Below are 20814 nucleotides of genomic sequence, written 5' to 3' on the forward strand. Positions count from 1 at the left end.
TCTTCCCCTATCTACTGTTTCATGTCTCCAAACATGTTTGGGTCTCCCCTGATCTTTAAAAAAAAAACAGACAAAAATCTTAATTTGACCTTGATATGTCTTCTGTGCACACCTAAATGCACACATACATACATATATGTGTGTGTATGTATAAAACTATCTGCCTAAGTGTACTTGGGCTAGTTATTGTTGGCTACCCTTACATAGGTGGGGTGGCTCAGGGTTCAAAATATGGACCAAAAGAGCTCTCAGCCTGCCCCAGTTTAGGAGAAGATTTTGTTCAGTGTACCTTAGCAAATGGAGACTTCAGTCCTAGCAGATGGAACCAAAGAAGTGAAGGCCATAAGATTACGGAACTGAGAAGCTCAGTGACCAAGAAACCATAAGCAACACCCAACAGAGCCACTGAGCCCAGCAGAGGTAATGTATACAGTGTATACATGGAAGATTCTCAACAGAGAACATCAGAAAATAGTGGGATGATAGCACCAGAGGATATCTCAGCCCCATAGTGTCAAAGGTGTGGATCCTGGAACATATGGCACTTATGTTTGTGCCCTGGCCACATGAGTTCTTAGCATGTGCCCCCTTCATATATATTCCCTAACTGCATGGATTCCCAATGTGAATAAATTCATGGTGACGTATATTATTTGCATGTGTGCCCTCCCCCACTGGTGGTGTGGTAAACTGTGGGGGAATAAATTTCATGTGTGCATTGTGGGGAGGGGGGACCTTTTTTGTCATTTTATTTGCTATGCTGCTTTGACTAAATGTCTTCTGTTTTGAACTAATGTCTCATCTGGCTGACTAGGAAAATCTTACACATTAGTGTTAGCTCATTGGCTGTGATTTTGAGTGGATGCTGACCCACAGAGTGACTTCAACCTAGGGGATATTTTGTTTACTGGAGACCATAAATTAGGGAGTCCCTAATCTTAGGTTCAGATATACCATCTTAGGGGTTTGTCTTAGATTTCAAAGAGGTACTTCTCTAACAACCTCAAATTCCTTTTTTTTCCCTCAAGCAGAGTTCAAACCACAAGTTGATGTTATGAATCTGGAGGAGTATTTATGGTCAACAGAGAAGTTAAGACTTACTAGAAAGAAGGGGAAAGAGAATTATATTGATTGCTGATGGACTAATATGTGCCTTTGAAGTGTTTTCAGCATTTTCTGGGGGATGAAATAAAGACTGTCCTATACCCAATATACCGTGTTGCCTTGAATGCCTATACTTGAGTAAGGGACCCTTTTACTAGTATCTGTGAACACCTATACACAAGCTATATTCATATTGAGTTTTCCTAGAGGGAACTGGGTAAGGAAAAAAGGAACTAATGAGATATAATGTGGGGGTCTAGCCCCAGTATTTAATTCAGGCCAGGTAAGCCCAGAACTCGATTCAAAGGACTACAGGTCCTGTGCTAAATTGAGTAGTCAACACTCCCTGCTCTCTATTTCCTCAACAGGGCTGTCCTCCCTACAGAATGTAGTAGGAGGCAGAGCCTAGTCCTGGCACAAAACTCTATTGAGAGACTAGAGCTAGATGAATGGGTAAATTAAAGAAAACACCAAGCAGCATAAAAAAAAATTATCAGAAATCTAGAGATCTTTAAAATAGAGACAGTAACTCCATAATAACTACAGGCAGAAACTCAAAGGGGGAAAAAATGATCTATCCAAAAGGACTATATAAATACCTAGAAGAAATGAAGCAATAGATAAAAAATTAAATGAAAGCTATACAAGAAAGAATTAGGATAATAAATCACTTAGAAGAGAAAGTAAACAAACTCTCTGAGTAGTCAAATAGACCAAACAGAAATCAGTAACTCCATGAGATAGCAAGAATTATTAGAACAAAATCAGGTTTGAAAAAATAGGGGAAAATGTAAGATATCTTAAATCAAAAGTAGCTAGCCTGGAAAATAGGTAAAGGAGAAATCATTTAAGAAACACAAGACTCCCTGAAAACATGATTAAGCAAAAATCTGGACACTACATTTCAAGGAATCACAAAAGAAAACTGTCCAGATTAATTAGAACTAGAGAGCAAAATAAAGATAGAAAGAATCCACTCCTGAACAAATTCCTCCAAGGAACAGTCCCAGGAAGTCACAGCTAAAATCTAGAGCTCCCATATCAAAGAGAAAATGCTTCAAGCATCCAGAAAGAAGTAATTCAAGTACTATAGGACCACACCAAGGATCACATAAGACCTGGCAACTTCTACTATAAATGAGGCATCTTGGAATGCAATGTTCCAAAATGGAAAACATAGGTCAATAACCAAGAATAACACCTTGCAAAGCCAAGTATAACCCTTCAAGGGAAAAGTTAACCTTTGATGGAAACAAGGACTCTTAAGCATTTCTTTTAAGCTATCAAAATTTCCAGGGTTTTTCCCCCCATGAATTGATGTCTGAGACAAATCTCCATCATCCTCATGCCGTACAGTTAACTTTTTGAACCTATATATACAAATTTGCATTTATTCTCTTTGTGTTGCATCTTGTCAGATTTGTTCTACCATTGCAGCCTGACAAGACACTTTTTAAAATTTTTGCTATCTATCACAATATCACAGTCCAGGGTATCATCATGAAAATAAATGACAAAGAGCAGTGTTAGTCTGATTTAAACAATTGAGTGTGCATTGTTTAATTGCATACTGTGTGCCCTGGACCCTGTGAGGAGTACAAAAGATGGAGAAGACATGGGCACTGTCCTGCTGTAGAAACTCATAGTCTAGCTGGGAAGTCAAAATCCAGAGATGCCAACATACACAGGAATAATGTAAAAAACATCGGCCAGGTACATGGCAAGACAATAAAAGCTGTCATGGGGCTGAAAGGGCCAGAGTAAGAGTGTGAGTAACCTGGACTGAGGGAACTCATGGAAGTGTAAGTCTGAGACAGCTCTCTGCTTAGGAAACTGATTCACCATTTTTAACAATCTCATTGGAGTATCATAGTGGTGGTAATCCATCAGTATAGACCAGTCCAAATCTTTGTGCTTCCTGGAAGAGTTGAGATGGGCACTGGCAGGGCAAGGAGGGAGAACAGATGAAAAGGAATGGGGAAATGGGGACAATTGTTGCTTTGTAATCAGTTCCACAAGGCTGAAAAGAGCTGATGATTTTCAGGCAGCTCCACATCTGTGAACCTTCTTTTTTTATACAATATTTCACTGCTTCTTGTCATGTTTTCTCTGAGTGGCGAAAACCCAAAATAGAGAGGCAGAAAGAGCCAAGCTTGCTTAAACAAGCCAGCCAACCCACCCTATTACCTACTCTAAAACAACTCAGAGTTAGTATTTAAGCCAGCAAAAAAAAAAAACAACTTTTGTTTGTTTTTCAAAAACAAATCTTAATAGATGATTTTTTTTTCATGGAAACAGAAAACCAACTCAAAATGATTTTGAGAGAAGTTAAAATCTCCATGTAACATTCAGAGCCCATGCCCTACAAAGTATAGCCAACCAGAAGTTGGGAGACATGGGTCCTTGTGTAAGATCTCCAACTAGCTTTCTCTGTGGCCTTGGATAAGCCATTTCCTAACTGTGGATAGCTCTTCATCTTTAAAATGAGGGGGCTGGACTAGATGCTATTAAATGCCTAATTTAGCTCTAGTGATATGATCCTATAAACTATCATTCTAGTCCTTCCTCTTTCCATTCAATAAAATTATTAAATGCCGACTATGTGGCAGGCACCATGCTAAGCACTTTACAAATATTTTGTCATTTGGTCCTCATCTTGTGAGGTAGGTACTGTTACTATCCCCAGTTTATAATTTAGGAAACTGAGCCAGACAAAGGTTAAGAGACCTGTCCAACGTTGACTATGGGAGCCCTTGCTCAGTTTGATGATTCCTCCCAATCTGACGAGATTACAGAGTACACACCTTTGCCTAAAGGTTCCCTCCCATGGAGGCAGACATGCACCCCAACACTCTGCTGAGTGGACAGAGAACTCCTATGATTGCTTCTCAGTGACTGGAGCTACCTCTAAGACAACTGTCAATTGAGAATCAGAGAGGAATGGATTCTTATTGGAAAAGCCATGTCACCACCATGGTCTATAACAGCAAACTGTGAATTACCTGTGTCCCCTTTTCCAAGTGTACTTTCTCTCCATTGGAGTGCAGCAAGGAGGGTAAAAGAGGATAGTTTTCTCTCCTCTCCCTTCCCTGACTGAGGAGAAATATTAGTAGTTTTCAGGAGTAACAAATGATGAGCTGAGAAAAGACTTCCTGAACTCCCAGTTCCAAGCTGCCTTCATCTGCCTTTCTGTTTCCTTTTCTGAACACAAGCCAGAGACTAGCTATCCTAAGAATGGATTCCCATGCCCAAGATATGGCAGTAGCCAAAACATTGATAAGAGTCCCTAAAGAAGCATGTGCAGAGGCAGACATATGAGTGCATGTAGCCTGAGAGGACAGATTCTGAAAATGGACTTTCCCAGGATTGGGACTGAAGATGCCTTCGCCAGATATAAATCTGTGGGTATGTATTAAAATTCTGTCAATTTAATTTTAATTTTTGTAGGATCTATGATTTTATTAGTATCATTGGTGAGGAACTTCCTCTACCAATACGAATCAGCACCTGCTCTGAAGTAAATAGTTTTCTAGAATTGCTTGAAGCACTGAGAGGTTAAGTGACTTTTCCAGGGTCACACAACCAATATATGTCAGGGATGTAACTTGAACCCAGGCCCTACTGACTCTAAGACCAGCTCTCAACCTCTTATACCACACTAGATGGTATAATAATAAAATTCTATGATTTTACAATTCATTGAGTCCCATGGAAACTAAGCTCAAAAAGCTTAGAAAGGCAGTACACACTCTAATCTGGCTGGCTGCCTAATCTGGCAGAATTGTTTTCTAGGCTGGGGGCATTTCATCACCAAAGTACAAAGCTAGAGCCACATAGTAAATAAAGACTGAGGCTATAGAATGTTAGGATTGGAACAGACCTCAACCAGAAATGATTCAACATTAGAAAAACAATTAACATAATCATATTTTTAAAAAAAACAACCAAGCCACATGATTATATCAATAGATGAAAAAAGAAGGCTTTTGACAAAGTACACCATTCATTTATGTTGTAAAACCTAAAGAGCATAGGCATAAAAGGCCCATTTTTAACATAATTAAAAGGATATATCTAAGACCAAAGCCAAGTATTATATATAATGGAGAAACACTAAGCTTTCCCTGTAAATATGAGTAAAACAAGAGATGCCTCTTCTCCCTAATGTTATTTGACAGTTTTAGAAATGCTAGTGATAGTAATAAGATAAGAGAAGGCAATTAAAAACACAAAAGTAGTAAAAGGAAGACAAAAGGGACCCCTTTTTGCAAATGGTTTACTTAGAAAACCCCAGAGAATCAGCAAAGAAATTAATCCAAAAGATTAACTACTTAAGTAAATTAGCATGATACAAAATCAATTCACAAAAATCAACAGCATTTCTGGATATCACTATCAAGATCTGGGACAAAACAAGAGAAAGGGAAATTACATTTGAATAACTATAAAAAGTAGAAAACATCTGGGAGCTAAAATATCATGATACATTTAAGGCTAATGTAAATACAATTACAAAAACAATCTTTAAGGAAATTTTAAAAATGATAAATATTTGAAAGAAAATCCATTGCTTATGGTTGTTCCATGCCAGTATAATGAAAAGATGGCATTATTTAAATAACTTTACATACATAGTAATATACAAATCAAACCAACAAGAAACTACATAAAATAATACCTATATTTATTTGGAAGAACAAAAGCTCAAGACACTCCATGGAAATAATGAAAAGAAACAAAAATGGAAGGGAAATAGCATTTCTGAATTTCAAATTATATTGTAAAGGAATATAGATGATATTGTTCATTATTTGATAGATTTCACTTGTAATTCCATCTAGACCAGGATTTTTATTTTCTTTTTATTTCTGTTTCCATTTTTTTTTCCTTTTGGTAATTCACTTAGAGCTTGCTTGGTTTTTCTTTCTGTTGTATCAGGCCTTTGGATTTGATTCCTAGTAGTATGAATTTCTGGGAGATGCATTCCCAGATAGATGGCACTGTTTTCTTTTCACCCTGGGAAAAACAGAGAGACTCTCACGGGACTTTATATAGTAACACACAGGGTTAAAAGGAGATGCTGGAATGAGCACATTTCAAAAAAGCAAGGAGATATCACGGAATTTTGAGCAAGAGACTAGAGGTGTTCAAGATGGCTGACATTGGGCCAACACCAGAAACTGCAATGGCTCTCACCAACTGTCTTGGAGAAGGAGGCAGCTTGATACTCTGAATAGAAGCATATGTGGTCATTACTAAATTTTCCTCTTCAAGAGAACTGATGGAGACAATATCAATGGCTTGACCACCCTCCATTTTCTCCCATAGAGAGAATATATCACAAAGCATATTTTTTAAAGTTATTTATTTGCTGATTTAAATGGCATAGTACATTAAATATGGCTTCCTTTAGATAAAAAATATCAATCTTCCCAGGGACCTCTGGGTCATGTGAGCAAAAATATGGCAGACTAGACATTTTCTCTGGTCTCCATGAACTCTCAAACCTCTCCAAAGCAGAAATTATGCACCAAAGATAAAGCAACTAAGTCTGTCCCCATGGTCTAGAACACCTAGAATCTAAAAGAGAGTTTAAAAAAACCCAAACACAGGAACTGACACTCACTAACCCTGAGTTCACTCAGCGCCCCTCTCCTACTTCCCATGCTACTGGCAGCAAGGTCACATTAGCAGACCCAATGACATGACATAGGTTTACATCAAAACCCACCTCTGCACCCCTCCTCCCTCTTTCCAGTGTCATGGAGACCTCAGGGGCAGGAAACCCAGAAGCACCAGTCCTGCAAAGCTCTGAAATGCTGATACCAGGCCAAAGAACTGAGGAATAGAGGGAATGGGAGAGGTCACCAGGACACTTGTAGGGGGCTATGCAGCACTCCACCAAGCCTGAGGAAAAGAGCAGAGCATCCAGCTGGGACAAGTGCTGACCACACAAAAGTCACTTGGGGCATAGACCTATGCTGGTGAATTATTAATTGTCCAGTTTGGAAGGAGGCTGAGATGCTTTGAGATCCAGCTCTTAAGGAAACCACAATCAGAGAGAAAGAAGTCAAGAAATGAGTGATAAGGAAAATTATGGGGGAAAGATGGAAAATAACAAAGATTTCAGGGAAAAGAATACACAAAGACCTTGAACATAAAACAGATAAATCAACAGGAAAAACAGCAACAACAGAAGAAATATGGCCTCTAGATCTAGTAAATGAGTTCAGGCATCTATGAATAAATAATGTAAAATGAAGGGAAATGATCCAATCCTTGATGAGCAGACAATACTATAGAATTTGAGGATAACATGCAACTACAACACATTATTCCTGAGGGGTTTAAAAGAGAAATTGGCATTATGAGAGCAGAGTCTATGTCCTGCACAGCAAAAATAATGAAGAGAAGAGAAAAACTTGAATCTACAAAGGCAAGCCTCACCAAAGAAACAAAAGAGAGAACAGCAGATTTGGAATGCAAATATATAGAAGTGAATTACAACTTTAAAAAGAGAAGCAAAAAAAATAGTAAAAGAAAACATGCTTACTATGTAAGCAAAACATACTGATCCTGAAGATCGGATGAGTAGAGACAACCTAAGCATCATCAGTCTCCAGAAGAACAGGATGGGACAAAGAAAAAAACTTTGGCACTATAATGAAGGTAATAATAGAATGCCCAGAACTCATAAACACAGATAATTAAATCACAATTGAAAGAATTCACAATCTCCAGAAAGAAAGAAAAAACAAGACTGCAAACATCAAGATATGTAGTGGTTAAATTGAACAATTCAATTCAGAAACAAGTTCTGAAGGTCATCAGGACAAAAATCTTCAAAAACAAAAAGAAAGGACATTGGAATAAGACAAGACTACATACCCGCTATATGGAGGCAGAGAGAATGGAATACTGTGTTCCAAAGAGCAATGAAGCTCAGGATGCAGCCCAGGGTGAACCATTCAGCAAATCTGAGCTGAACCATACAGGACAAAAGATGGATGTTCAATAATAAAGAAGAATTTGAAACAAAAAAGAAGAGCTGAATTAAAGAGATTATTTGCCTCTCAAACACCCCAAACAACAGAGGTATAGAAAAAATGAATAAATGCAGCAGGCAAAGACAGTAATAGCAACAGAGTGATGACAGAGAGACCATAAGAGATTTCTTTTTTTTTCTAAATGTACGCAAGGAGACAGGGGTGAAGGTGGAAATCTGGAAGAGGTAACAGTGAAGAGGCAGAGAGGGGGTATCATGGACCGAACCTGGCAACACCCTGCCTACAGATGAATCAATGCTATTTTTGTGAGACTATATTCCAACATGGGAGGGTACCTAAAAGGTGGGAGGAGTGGAGCAGGGGGATAGAGAAGAATGTGCTGATGCACTAGAGTCAAATAAAAGGCTAGTAAAGAGGGGAACATGACTTCTGTGATCACAGCAAGAGAAGAGCCTACAAGGGAGTGGGTGAGGAAAAAGGGGGAAAGATTGAAAAGAATGGAAAGGAAGGAGGACTTACATTAGAGGTGGGAGGGTGTTCCACTGATGAATGCTCCTATAGTAAAAAGAAAGGGTGGGTAAAAGGAAACTCTCATTTTTCGGGCAGTTAGAAGGAGTATACATAGACAGAGGGCATGGGTGTGAGTTGACTGTGATGGGATGATATCTGAAAAAATAAAATTAAGGAGTGAGAAAGAGGAAATCACTAGATAAGGAGGAAGGGAGAGAAAGAATGGGGTAAATTATTTCACATAAAAGAGGTACAAAAGAGCTTTTACGGTTGAGGGGAAGAGGGTGGAGGTAGGCAAGAGCACTTGAACCTTACTCTCATTGGAACTGACTCAAAGAGGAAATAACATACACGTTCAGTTGGGTATAGAAATCTATCTTACCCCATAGGAAAGTAGGAGGGAAAGGGAGAAAAAGAAGAGGGGGATGATAGAATGGAGGGCAGATTAGGGGAGGTGGTAGTCAGAAGCAAAACACTTTTGAAGATGAACAGGTTGAAAGGGAAGAGAGAGTAGGATAAACAGGGGAAATAGGATGGAGGGAAATACACAGTTAGTAATCATAACTTTGAAAAAATATTTTATAGAAAGTATCTCTGATAAAGGACTTGTTTCTCAAATATATAGAGAACCGAGTCAAATTTATAAAAATAAAAGCCATTCTATAGTTGATAGATGGTAAAAGGATATGAACAGGCAGTTTTCAGACAAAGTAATCCAAGTTATGTATAGTCATAGGAAAAAATGCTCTAAATCACTATTGATTAGAGACATGCAAGTTAAAACAACTCTGAGGTACCACCCCACACCCATCATATTGGCTAATATGACAGAAAAGGAAAATGACAAATGTTGGAAGGGAATGAGAAAACTGAGACATTAATATACTGTTGGTAGAGTTGTGAACTGATTCAACCATTATGGAAAGTGATTTGAATTATGCCCAAAGGGCTATAAAACTGTGCATACCCTTTGACCCAGCAATACCACTACTCAATCTGTATCCCAAAGAGACAAAACAGAAGGAAAAGGATCTATGTATACAAAAAATATTTATAGCAGCTCTTTTTGTGGTGGCCAAGAATTGGAAATTGAGGAGATGCCCATCAATTGGGGAATGGCTGAACAAGTTCTGGTATATGATTGTGATAGAATATTATTGTGCTATAAGAAATGATGAGCAGGATGCTCTCAGGAAAAAAATCTGGAAAGACTTATGTGAACTGATGCAAAGTGACATGAGCAGAACCTGGAGAACAGCGTACACAGTGATGGCAATAATTCCATGATGTTCAGATATGAATGACAGCTATTTTCAGCAACACAATGATCCAATACAATTCCTAAGGACTTACGAAGAAAAATGACATCCACATCCAGAGAAAGAACTGGCGGAGTCTGGATGCAAATCGAGGCACACTTTTTTTTTTTACTTTATTTTCCTTGGGATTTTTTGGTCTGTGTTTTCTTTCACAACATGACTAATATGGAAATACGTTTTCTACAACTGTACATGTATAACCTATGTCAAATTGCTTGCCTTCTCAATGAGGGGGGAGAGGAGGGAGGGAGAGAACTTGGAAATCAAAATTTTAAGAAACGAATGTTAAAAATTATTTTTATATGTAATTGGGGAAAATAGAATATTAAATAAATAATTTTAAAATATCCCTCTATGCCTATACTTTGTGGGGATTTTTTCATAACATAAATGAGTGCTGTATTTTTTCAAAGGCTTTTTCCCTCTGCATCTATTGAGAAAGAAGATCAATCTTAACTTCTTTTGATTCTTATGTGTCCTTAGCTGTGAGCAGGGAATGCAAAAGGGAAGAACAATATTAATACTGGTATACAGAGAAAGAAAGAAAACAAGCACTGTCTGCATTGTTGGGGCTTTAGGTAAGGGCTCCTCTCCATATTCCACTCAACTGGGAGTTTCAGTCATATGAGAAAGAATCTTGTGGTTTTTATTTATTAATAATTCTCATAAGTTTCTCATTTTAAGAGAAAGATTAAACCATGTGACTTAGGGGCCAACCTAATTAACTCTTTCCTATGAGTTATGACAAAGCAGATTTAAGTGGTTGAAGCTTTGGTAAAAGCAGGATTCTCCTCTAAGAAGCAGGCATATCAAGGAAGTTCATTTCCCCCTTTGGGGGGCATATAATGGTATATAGTAGTTTTTTGGATGTCTTTGTTTTCTCTCTATCCTGTTTATTTCTTTTAATTTTGGAAAATCTCTCTCTGTCTCTCTGTTTCTTTGTCTCTGTCACTCAAATATATCTTACCCCTCTATGACTCCAGGAATCCATTTACTTCTGCCTTGACTAACATATATTCTGTAGCTATACCTCCTCTGCTACCAGTGCAAGACTGAAGATTCTTCTGAGCCTTACCTCCCAGGTGACTATAATCTACTCAACATTAAAGTAAATTCTGGGATGGAGTTGACTTGGCTATGGATTGGAGATTTGTTACTGAGTCATTTTTCAGTCATGTCTGATTCTTCATGACCTCCTTTGGGGTTTTCTTGGCAGAGAAACTGGAGTAGTTTGCCATTTCATTCTCTCACTCATTTTATGATGAGGATACTAGGGCAAACAGGATTAAGTGATTTGCCCAGGGTCATACAGCTAATAAGTATCTGAGGCCATATTTGAACTCAGGAAGATGAGTCTTCCTGTTTCCAGGCCTGACGCTCCATCCACTGCAGTGCCACCCAGCTGCTCTCAATTGGAGACTGAGTACCTCAAACATACCTCATCCTTGTATAACCAAACATGCCCCAGGGTTCTACTTAACCCTACCTTTACTATCAGACAGGACCAGGGACTCATCATCTGCCCTGCCACAGCTCACATACCACCTTCCCTTTCTATCTCTTGCTAAGAGATTTATAATCATATCAACATTAATTACTATTGATAGTATGAAAGATATGACAATCAATGATCCAGTGACTCCACTCAAGATACCTTTGACTCTGAGCTTCAGTTTATTTAGACCACTGGCTTCCCTGGCTACATCCTCTGTTCCCATATACACAGCTATGCCTACTCTATCTCTCTCATATCTCTATTCCAGTCAATCTAACCCTTCCATTTTATACTCTGGAATCCCCATTTTATGACAAATTCCATATTAAGCCCATACCCTCTCCAGAAATTATTTTGTATATTATTTGTATTTAATATTATGTGTATGTATGTGTGTTATTTCTCACCAATAAAACATAAGCTCCTTGAGGGCAGGGACTATTTTTATCTTTACATCCCCAATTCTTAGCACAGCACCTAACACATAATAAGTGCTTAATAAATGCTAATTGAATTGTTGAATAGAATTTAAACCAAATCAGCTAGTGGTTTGTTAGTCTTTTTTTAAAAAAAACAGCTTTTAGTTTTGTTTATAATTTTTCTCATCTTTTTGTTTTCAACATAATCTATAGCTCTCATTTGTAAGATTTTTTCCTTTGTGCTTATTTACATTTTGTTAATTTGTTGTTTCCTAGGTTTTCTGCATTTCATTAATTTTCTCTTCATGTTTTGACAATATATTTATTCGTGGATATCGTTTTTCTTTTGAGAATAGCTTTACCTGCATCCCAAAGGTTTTGGTATGCTGTCATTCTCTTTAACATAGCTATTTATGGTTTATATATTCTACTCGTTGTTCAGGATATTATTAGTCTGCATTTAGGTCTTTATCATTTGTTAATGTTCCTGATATTAATTTCTATTTTTATTTTGTTATGGTTTGTAAAGGCTGTGTTTAACATTTATGCATTTTTATTTATCTATAACTTCTTTGTATCCTAGCACACGATTAATTTCTGTAAAGATATTGTATGATGTTGAGAAACATATGTATTCTTTAATGTTCTCATTTAGGAGATAAAATGATCCTTTCAAATCTATTTTTCCAACAATCCAATCAACTCTGTTTTCCTTTTGTTTATGTTTTGTTAGATTTATCTACCTTTGAAACAGGAACATTAAATTCCCATGATTATTGCTTTATTGTCTGTCTTTTTTGCAATGAAATTAGGTTTTTCTTTAAGAATTTTGACCCAAGACTATTTAATTAATATATTATCTTGTGTCATAGTCTATAGAGTTTTTAAGCATCCGTCTGTCTCCCCTGACAATGTAAATTTTTATTGCCACCTTATAGGAAATTTGAAGAAGTGGAGCTAATTTTACTATATAGTCATAGGCAGAAAAAAACAAAATTTCGTGGAATATCTATCTGGTCATCTTATATTTCAGTATTCATGATAATTATTTGAAGAAAGATAATCATTAAAATAATTGTAGCTCATGCTACAATATATATTGAAAAGGATGAAGAGGTAGAGAAATTATATGAAGAACTCATTAGGACATTCCAAATTAAATCAATATGTACTCAATAGCTTCAATGCAAAGGTAGGCATAGGTAAGAAGTGCAAAAAATGTTGTTCGAGGGTAAGAAATGAGGGAGGCCAAACACTTATGGACCATACAGAAAGCATACAACTATTCATCACACATACATTCTTCAAGAAAAGAATGAAATGACACTGGACATGACAAGTGTGGAATCACATCAGAAAAATTGAAATTGATTATACTTTAACAGACAGGAAATGAATCATTGCTCATGTGGGAGTCATTCCTGAATCAGCTGTCTGTGTACAGTCAGACCACTAACTTTTTAAAGAATAGCTAAAAATTAATCCAAAACTGGAAGAAAAAATAAAAATGAGAAAAAGATATGTAACATAATTAAAATAACTTCAATCTGAGATTTAAACAAGTTAATGGCACTGAAAATGGGAAATAGATAGAGGAAAAGTCATTGCCACCAATTATAAAATTTTCAAATGGAAGTTTAAATGATTGAAACAAGTTTCATAACAGGAAACCAAAAACAGCCTAAAAAATCCCCTCAAAACAAAACACCTTAGTCAGCAAACAGTTGAGTTCATTGCCAAGTAAAGAGACATGGAAACCAAGGGCAACACTAGTTTGGAATACAAACTCATCTGTAAAATTTTACACAGAAAGATGGTGGAACGTCATGAGCAGTATTTCCTCATAAAACAAAAAGAAGGAATGGATGGAAATATCAGTTTAAAGAAAGCTTGTGAAAAATCCAAAGTCATCATGAAATATTTAGTATAAGCTAAAAAAGGGCAATTCACAGATGAATGATGGTAACCATCTTCAAATATTCTTCTAACAAACTATTTTCACCATCAAGGACAGAGAAGTCTCTTCAGTAAAATTGTATTTTATATTTTGCATCCATTAATTATTGGTACCAACATATGGTCTTCTTGCTCTGTTTTATATCTCCCAGGTTTGGGTATCAGGGCCATACTTTTCTCATAGAAAGAGTTTGTTAAGGTACCTTGTTTCACTATTTTTGTGAACAGTTTCATGCAGGAGTTATTTTTTCTTCAAATGTTTGATAGAATTCACTTATAAATCCATCTGGATCAAGATTGTTTTTCTTAGGGAGTTCATTTATAGCTTGCTTAATTTCTTCTCCTGAGACAAGAATTTAGATTCTCAATTTCTCACTTTTTTAATATGGGAGTTTTATGTGTTTGTAAATATTCATCCATTCCATTTAAGTTTGCATTTGTTGGCATAAAATTAGGTGTGATATATTATAATAATTTTCTTTATTTCTTCTCCATTTGTTGTGAACTCTCCCTTTTCATTTTTAATTTTGGTAATCTAGTTTTTCCTCCAGATTAATACATTAAGATTGATTTTATTCATTTTTTAAAAAATCATCACTTTGTTTTATCATCTCAATTTTATTTTTGTTTTCAATTTGTTCAGCTCTTCTTTGATTTTCAAATTTCCTAACTTTGTGTCTATTGATTTCTTAAATTTCTAGGCTTTTATTGTCATATTTCCTTGGTCTTCTCTCTTTAAAAAAATGTGCCCCAAAATGTAATTTCCCTCCAAGTACTACTTTACCCCATAAATTTAGGTATGTTGCCTTATTGTTATTTTCTTTAGGCTCAAGAGATTCAAGATATTTACCTGAAAGGGACCTTAGTAGCCAGCTAATATAAACTCCTCATTTTAGAAACGAGGAAACAGGCCTGGACAGGTTAAATGACATGTCAAAAGTCAAGCAGATAATAAGTGATGGAAGTTTAGTTTGAATTCCAACTCCAAATTTGGGGTTCTTTATACTGTACCAGGTTTCTCTTTAATACGACTATGATTTATTCTTAGTTTCATTCCTTATTAAGGGTGGAAAAAATTTAATCTCCATTTACTTCTGGGTCTTTTGTTTATATTTATATAATGCTAAAAACATAAATATTAGCCATCTTCAAAGAAAATTTTTATATGTATTGTAAAGGGTGTGTTTAATATGTACTATGGTTTCTAAAAGATGTTTAATATTTTTGCTTTGCTTCACCTGTTTATAAATGCTTTATGCCATAGGAACCAATCAGCTTTTACAAAAGTGCTTTGTGATACTGAAAATTGGTGCGCTTACATTATCCATTCAATATACAAGAAGACCTATTAGATTTTCTTAACATTTTGTTCAGAGTCTTAATTACCTTCTTGTTCATCTTTCTGATAAATTTGTCTAAGCCTGAAAGATGCACACTGAAGTCAACTATAATTATTAACTTACTAAGTAGGTATTCTTGTAATTCAGTTGACTTTTCTTTAAGTACTTACTTGCTAAGTCATTCAGCGCATATGTATTTAATATTGCCATTGTTTCACTATTTATGTCTTTAAACATAACGCAGTTTACTTGTTTGTCTCTTTTGATAGTATCTATTTTTACTTCTGTCCTGTATGAAATCATGATTTCTACTTCTGCTTTCTTGGATTCTGCTGAAGTATGATAAATTCCTCTCCAACAGCTTATTTTAACTCTATATCTTTATATCTTTAAAAAGAATCAAATAAGCACTAGGTATATGCCATTTGTGTTGCTTGGAACAATCTGATCCCATTTTCCTCTCTTTCCCTTCCCTTCCCTACCCAAGCAAGAATAAGTGAGCTTTGCCACCTCTTCTCTCTTTATTTTGTAATCAGAACTCATTTGTTTTACTTGAGACAATCTACCCCTCTGTCCTCATCACCACCTCAGAGACCATCTCTACTCTTGCCTAGTCCCTTGCTAACTTTAATCTACCGATACTACCATATGACTTTTTTTTAAAAAACACACACATTACTTTTTTTGTCTAGATAAAACCTTGTTAGTGAGATTTCTTCTCCTTCTTTGCTCTGTATCTATACCTCTAGGTTCAAATGATCTTCACCAGTGAAACTCTAATTTCAATAAATGCAAAGTCTTATCTTTCCGTTTTCTTTAGTCTTCACTAAGGTCTAAAGCTTCTCTCTCTTTTTTCCAGCAACAGTCTTTAGATTTAAAAAAAAAAACCTCCAAGGATATAATTATCCCTGCCCCACCTCACTACCCATCACACACCTTGAGTATGTAAGCCATAGATCATCATTTATTCTTTTTAAGCTATTCATATTTATTTACCTTTATTAAAGTGCCACGCTTGTCAATTCTCTTTTGTCCACTGCATTTGCATTTTAAAGCTGCTTCTCTGGTTTCTCAAAAGCAATGATTGAAAATCATAAATTACATTAAAAGGCTGTTTCATTTTTATTTTTTCTCCTTGCAGGATTATACACAACTGTTACATACCATTTTTATTTGCTTTCTGGTATAGTATATTTCAACCATTTATTTTACTTCTCATTGACGGTGCAAAGCCCTGTGCTATTTGGATCAAAGTTCCTTGTCACATGAATAATCTCTTCCTATCCCCCTTCCCAGTATTTTTACTTTGATTTTGGAACTCTGAAACTTGGCTGCTGTATTTCTGGGTGAATTTATTCTGGTGTTCCTCTCTGGTAGCTTCTTTTGAAGTCTGTTGATTTGTTCTTGACTTTCTTATTTTAGTATTTGTGGGCAATAAAAATTATTTACTAAAATATAGTATTTGAACTTTTTGTTTTATCAAATTTTTATTAGAAGCCAGTAATTCTCATATTCTAAAATTTTTGGTTATAGATATGCCATGTATTCTTCCATTTCATATCTTTTGACTTTTCTCTAATAATGCTTGTTATATCATCGAATTTTTGAGTTCAGCATCCTTCATTTCTGTTTTTTTTTCCCAGTGTGTCCACTACTTTTACAAGGTTTTCCAGCTTCTGGTCTAAACCACAGATTCTCCTTTAGAGTTTTTTTTTTATTAAGAAATCTAATTTCCATCCTTATCCTCTTCCTCAAGTTCTTTTATTAGGCCTTTCAACTACATTCAGGATTCTTGTGGCTGTTTAATTCTCTTTTATGGGGTTCTGATTGTAGTTATTATAGAATTATTCTCTTCACCTGGTGTTTTCTCCTGTCAGTCTCCTCATAAAATTTCTTCAGTCTCTGCTGGTTGCTCTGTGGGTGTTTTCTTTTTCAGATTTCTTTTATTTCCCTCTCTTTAAGTTGCTATTGTTGTTTGGTGCATTTATAGTTATTTTTGATGTGATAAGTATGAGCAGGGCTCATAGACAACTCCTCACTCAGCTGTATTGCTGTAAGTTTCCACCTCTTCACCAGAGATTAGAGCAAAGGATGAATCAATGCGTGGCAATGTAGAAGAAATTAGATACCCAGAGTAGGGAAGAAAAACGAGCTTATGGTAGATAGCCTAAATTTTCTCACTAAAGTAGGAGGTGAGGTACTCTACTAAGAGGGAGAGGAGAGAGAGGTATAGGGAATAGTTTATGGGGCTCGAGTAATTTGGAGCAATTTCTACAAGGAATGTGATAGTTTGCTAGGGAAACAAAAGGGTCATCATGCCATAATGATGGTACAATTGTTAGCTAAAATGAATTTGTAGTGGACCCAGTTAGAAAGTTTGTGTAAAGACCCCAAGTGGCCTTCAGCACTATATGAGTATGAAATAAGAGGACAAGTAGGGGGTGAGGTAAGCCTGGGTTAAAGTTTGGTAAGGTTTGAATGAACTAGAGGGCAAGAGATTCAAGGTAGGGTCAAGATTGTGAAACAATGAAAGTGAGGCCACAGCAGGAATGATGAATTAATAAAACAAGGAGAGATAGAGGGACTAGATGTCATGGTAAGGATGAAGAATGAGAGGAGTGAGACAGAGGGAAAGATGAAAGAATAGGAGACTTTGATAAAAGGCAGGAATTTCAATGTTCTGGATCATGGTGGTATCACAATTATAGATGACAATGAAAACTCAGGTATGACTATCCCTTTGTGATTAAGGAATAGTTATAATGTAGGTTTGAGGAGTCAAGAAGTTTAGTGAACTAGGAAACCAGAGTGTTTGAATTAATGTATATTGAAGTTCCAGATGATGAGATAAGGGTTTGGTGACAAAGAGTAAAACTGCAAGGCATGTTCTGAAATCCTTGAAAAAAGATGGATAAATGGATAAACTAGAGCAGTGGTCAGCAAACTATGGTCCAAGAGACAAAATCTGCCTTGCTGCCTGTCTTTGTACAGCACGTAAGCTAAGAATGTTTCTTACTGTTTTAAATACCAAAAAATCTACCTTTTTTAAATGTCATATTATTTTGGTAATGCTATACAGCTGCCATCATAGAATATCAGAAGCTCCAAAGAATCAAAAGAGCAACCTAAAAGCACAATGGAGAGACATGTGCTGGGTATGTTGCAGCACATGGCCAATGATGGCCTGACTAGAAGAAGTGGTGTAAGATATAACCTAGGAAAATGTATAATTGATAAAGGAGAAGGATGGATCATGTAACAAGATGGAGGAATAGCAACTGGGCAGCCCTATTACTTCACTAGTACCCATGAAACGTTAAAGGCATAGAGGAGGGATCCTTGACCTTTTTGCATAATGGACCCCTTTGGCAGTCTGGGAAAACCCATGGACCCCTTCTCAAAATAACAGTTTTAAATGCATGAAAATATACATAGAGTTATCAAGGAAATCAATTCTATTGAAATGGGGTTAGCAAAAGATTTTTAAAAACAAGTTCATGGACCCTAGGTTATGAACCTCCATGATGTTGGGGCAGATTCTAGGGGACACATGGACAAGAATCATATGGAATAAAAAATTCCAAGTGAGTCATGATTTGTATCTTGCAGGGAGATAGCCACAATCAATACAATCATCAATGCACTGGATACAATGAAGTATCCAGTAACTAGAAGGAAGCAAGTCTGAGGAAGGAGGAAACAAGATCCTGAGAGTTTCTTCTAACCATCTTGCCTGAGAAACAGTGGAAATAACTCAGAATGTTTACCTTGCAGAAGAGGAGACTAGGAAATGAGGAAAAATTGTATAACAGTGAGCGCCGTTCAATGATATAACAGATACTTTATAAGATTGTGAGCTTCTTGTAAATCAAAGTATTCAAGAAGAAACTGGTCATTTGTTGGGGGTGTTGCCATTTTAATCAATAGTGTATATTTGGTCTAATTGAGCTTTTAGGTCCATTCCAACTCCAATATTCTATGAATACCTAGGCAACTCTACATAAGAATACATATTTTTCTCCACACATTCAGTAATGATTTCTGCATTCCTATGAACTTTGTGTCCCTTAGCCCAAGAAATATGACAACCACAGTGGTACACTTACATGTTTTGATAAAATACTAAAAAACAAAAGTTTGAGTTACAAACTATTTTTCAAATGTTTATAATAATAGACTCTGGAGAGCCATCCAGATAATAGCATTTCAATTAGTCTAAGAGATATTTATTATAATACTGTTCACATGATCCTCATAATGCTCTACACATGACAGAAAACATGAATTATTGCCAAAATTCATAGTACAATAGCATCACCATGGTATCAAAGGCCATCATCACACTCATAATTCATTGGGAGAAAATATCATTAGGATTTAAGAATTAAATGTCACTCAAAACTTTTTTTTGATTATGATCGAGGATGTGTAATTAGACTTCTTGAAAGACATTCATTCTAATGCCATTCAGGAATATAAAGCAAGACAAAAGCATTACCAGTGGGAATTTGAGTTATTTATCAAGTTGGCCTAGAATTTCAGGGCTTAGATTGAAACCACAGGAAACATTGCTTTTCCTTTTCCCATTACAGTACCTACTTGGCCACTTTTCTGCACGGCCTGACCCTCATGGCACATCTGTCATGAGATGGTTCTGCTGAGCTGTCTCTGAACCATGATGGTGCCAGGAGTTGCCTTGACATGTAGCTAGGGATCATGAGGCCACAATCTGGGTGTAGACAAAGAGATGATACCAGAATGTCCAAGGAATGTAGTAGAGTAGAAAGAGTATGGGATTTGGAGTCAGAGGACTTTGATTCAAATATCAACATTGTCATTTACTAGCAGTGTGGCCTTGTAAAAGTCACATCACCTCTCTGATCCTCAGTTTCTTCCTCTGTGAAATGAGGGGATTGGAGTAGGTGACCTCAGAGGTTCCTTCAAGTGCTGAATGGTATGATCCTATGAACCCAGGTCCCAAAAATACAACAAGCTATACTCCGGTCTACTTACTCAAAGACATAGCTTCAGTACATACCCTGGGATCAAGTGGAGAGGGGTGGGGAGAGATACCACATTTTGTTAAACCCTAGACTCCTTCTTAGCCTATATTAATGCCCATATAAGCCCTAAGCTACTCAAATAATTGGCAATTGTAAATTCTGAGCCACTGTCAATAATCTTTGAAAGAATATGAAAAAACGGAGAGGCATACCACAGGATTAGAGAAGGGCAAATGTCCTAATTAAAAAAAAGAAAAGAAAACAAAAGGAAAAGAAAGAGAATAGGGATGGAGTATGGAAATGATAGGTCAGTGACCTTGACTACCCATAGTATGGGCTTGGATTCCTGGGTGGGGAGGGAACGGAATCTAAAGCATAATAAAAGGATGGCATATAAACATCTGGAAGATGAAGCAGTGATCACAAAGAGCCATCATGTCCTCATTAAGAAGAGGTCATTCATGGCAGACTAACCCCAATTTCTTTGTATGATAGTTACTAGATTGGTCGATAAATGTGGTGGGTCTAGTTTATCTCACATTTCACAAAGTCTCACATGCTCTTCTTGTGGAAAAGATGTAAAGATGTGGTCTACTTGATAATGCACTTAAGTAGATTCAGAACAGGATGAAGGAACAGACCCAAAGATCAGTCAGTAATA

This window comes from Vombatus ursinus, unplaced genomic scaffold, assembly GCF_900497805.2.
Source record: "Vombatus ursinus unplaced genomic scaffold, bare-nosed wombat genome assembly UNPS02004596.1, whole genome shotgun sequence".
In the NCBI taxonomy this organism is placed as follows: domain Eukaryota; kingdom Metazoa; phylum Chordata; class Mammalia; order Diprotodontia; family Vombatidae; genus Vombatus; species Vombatus ursinus.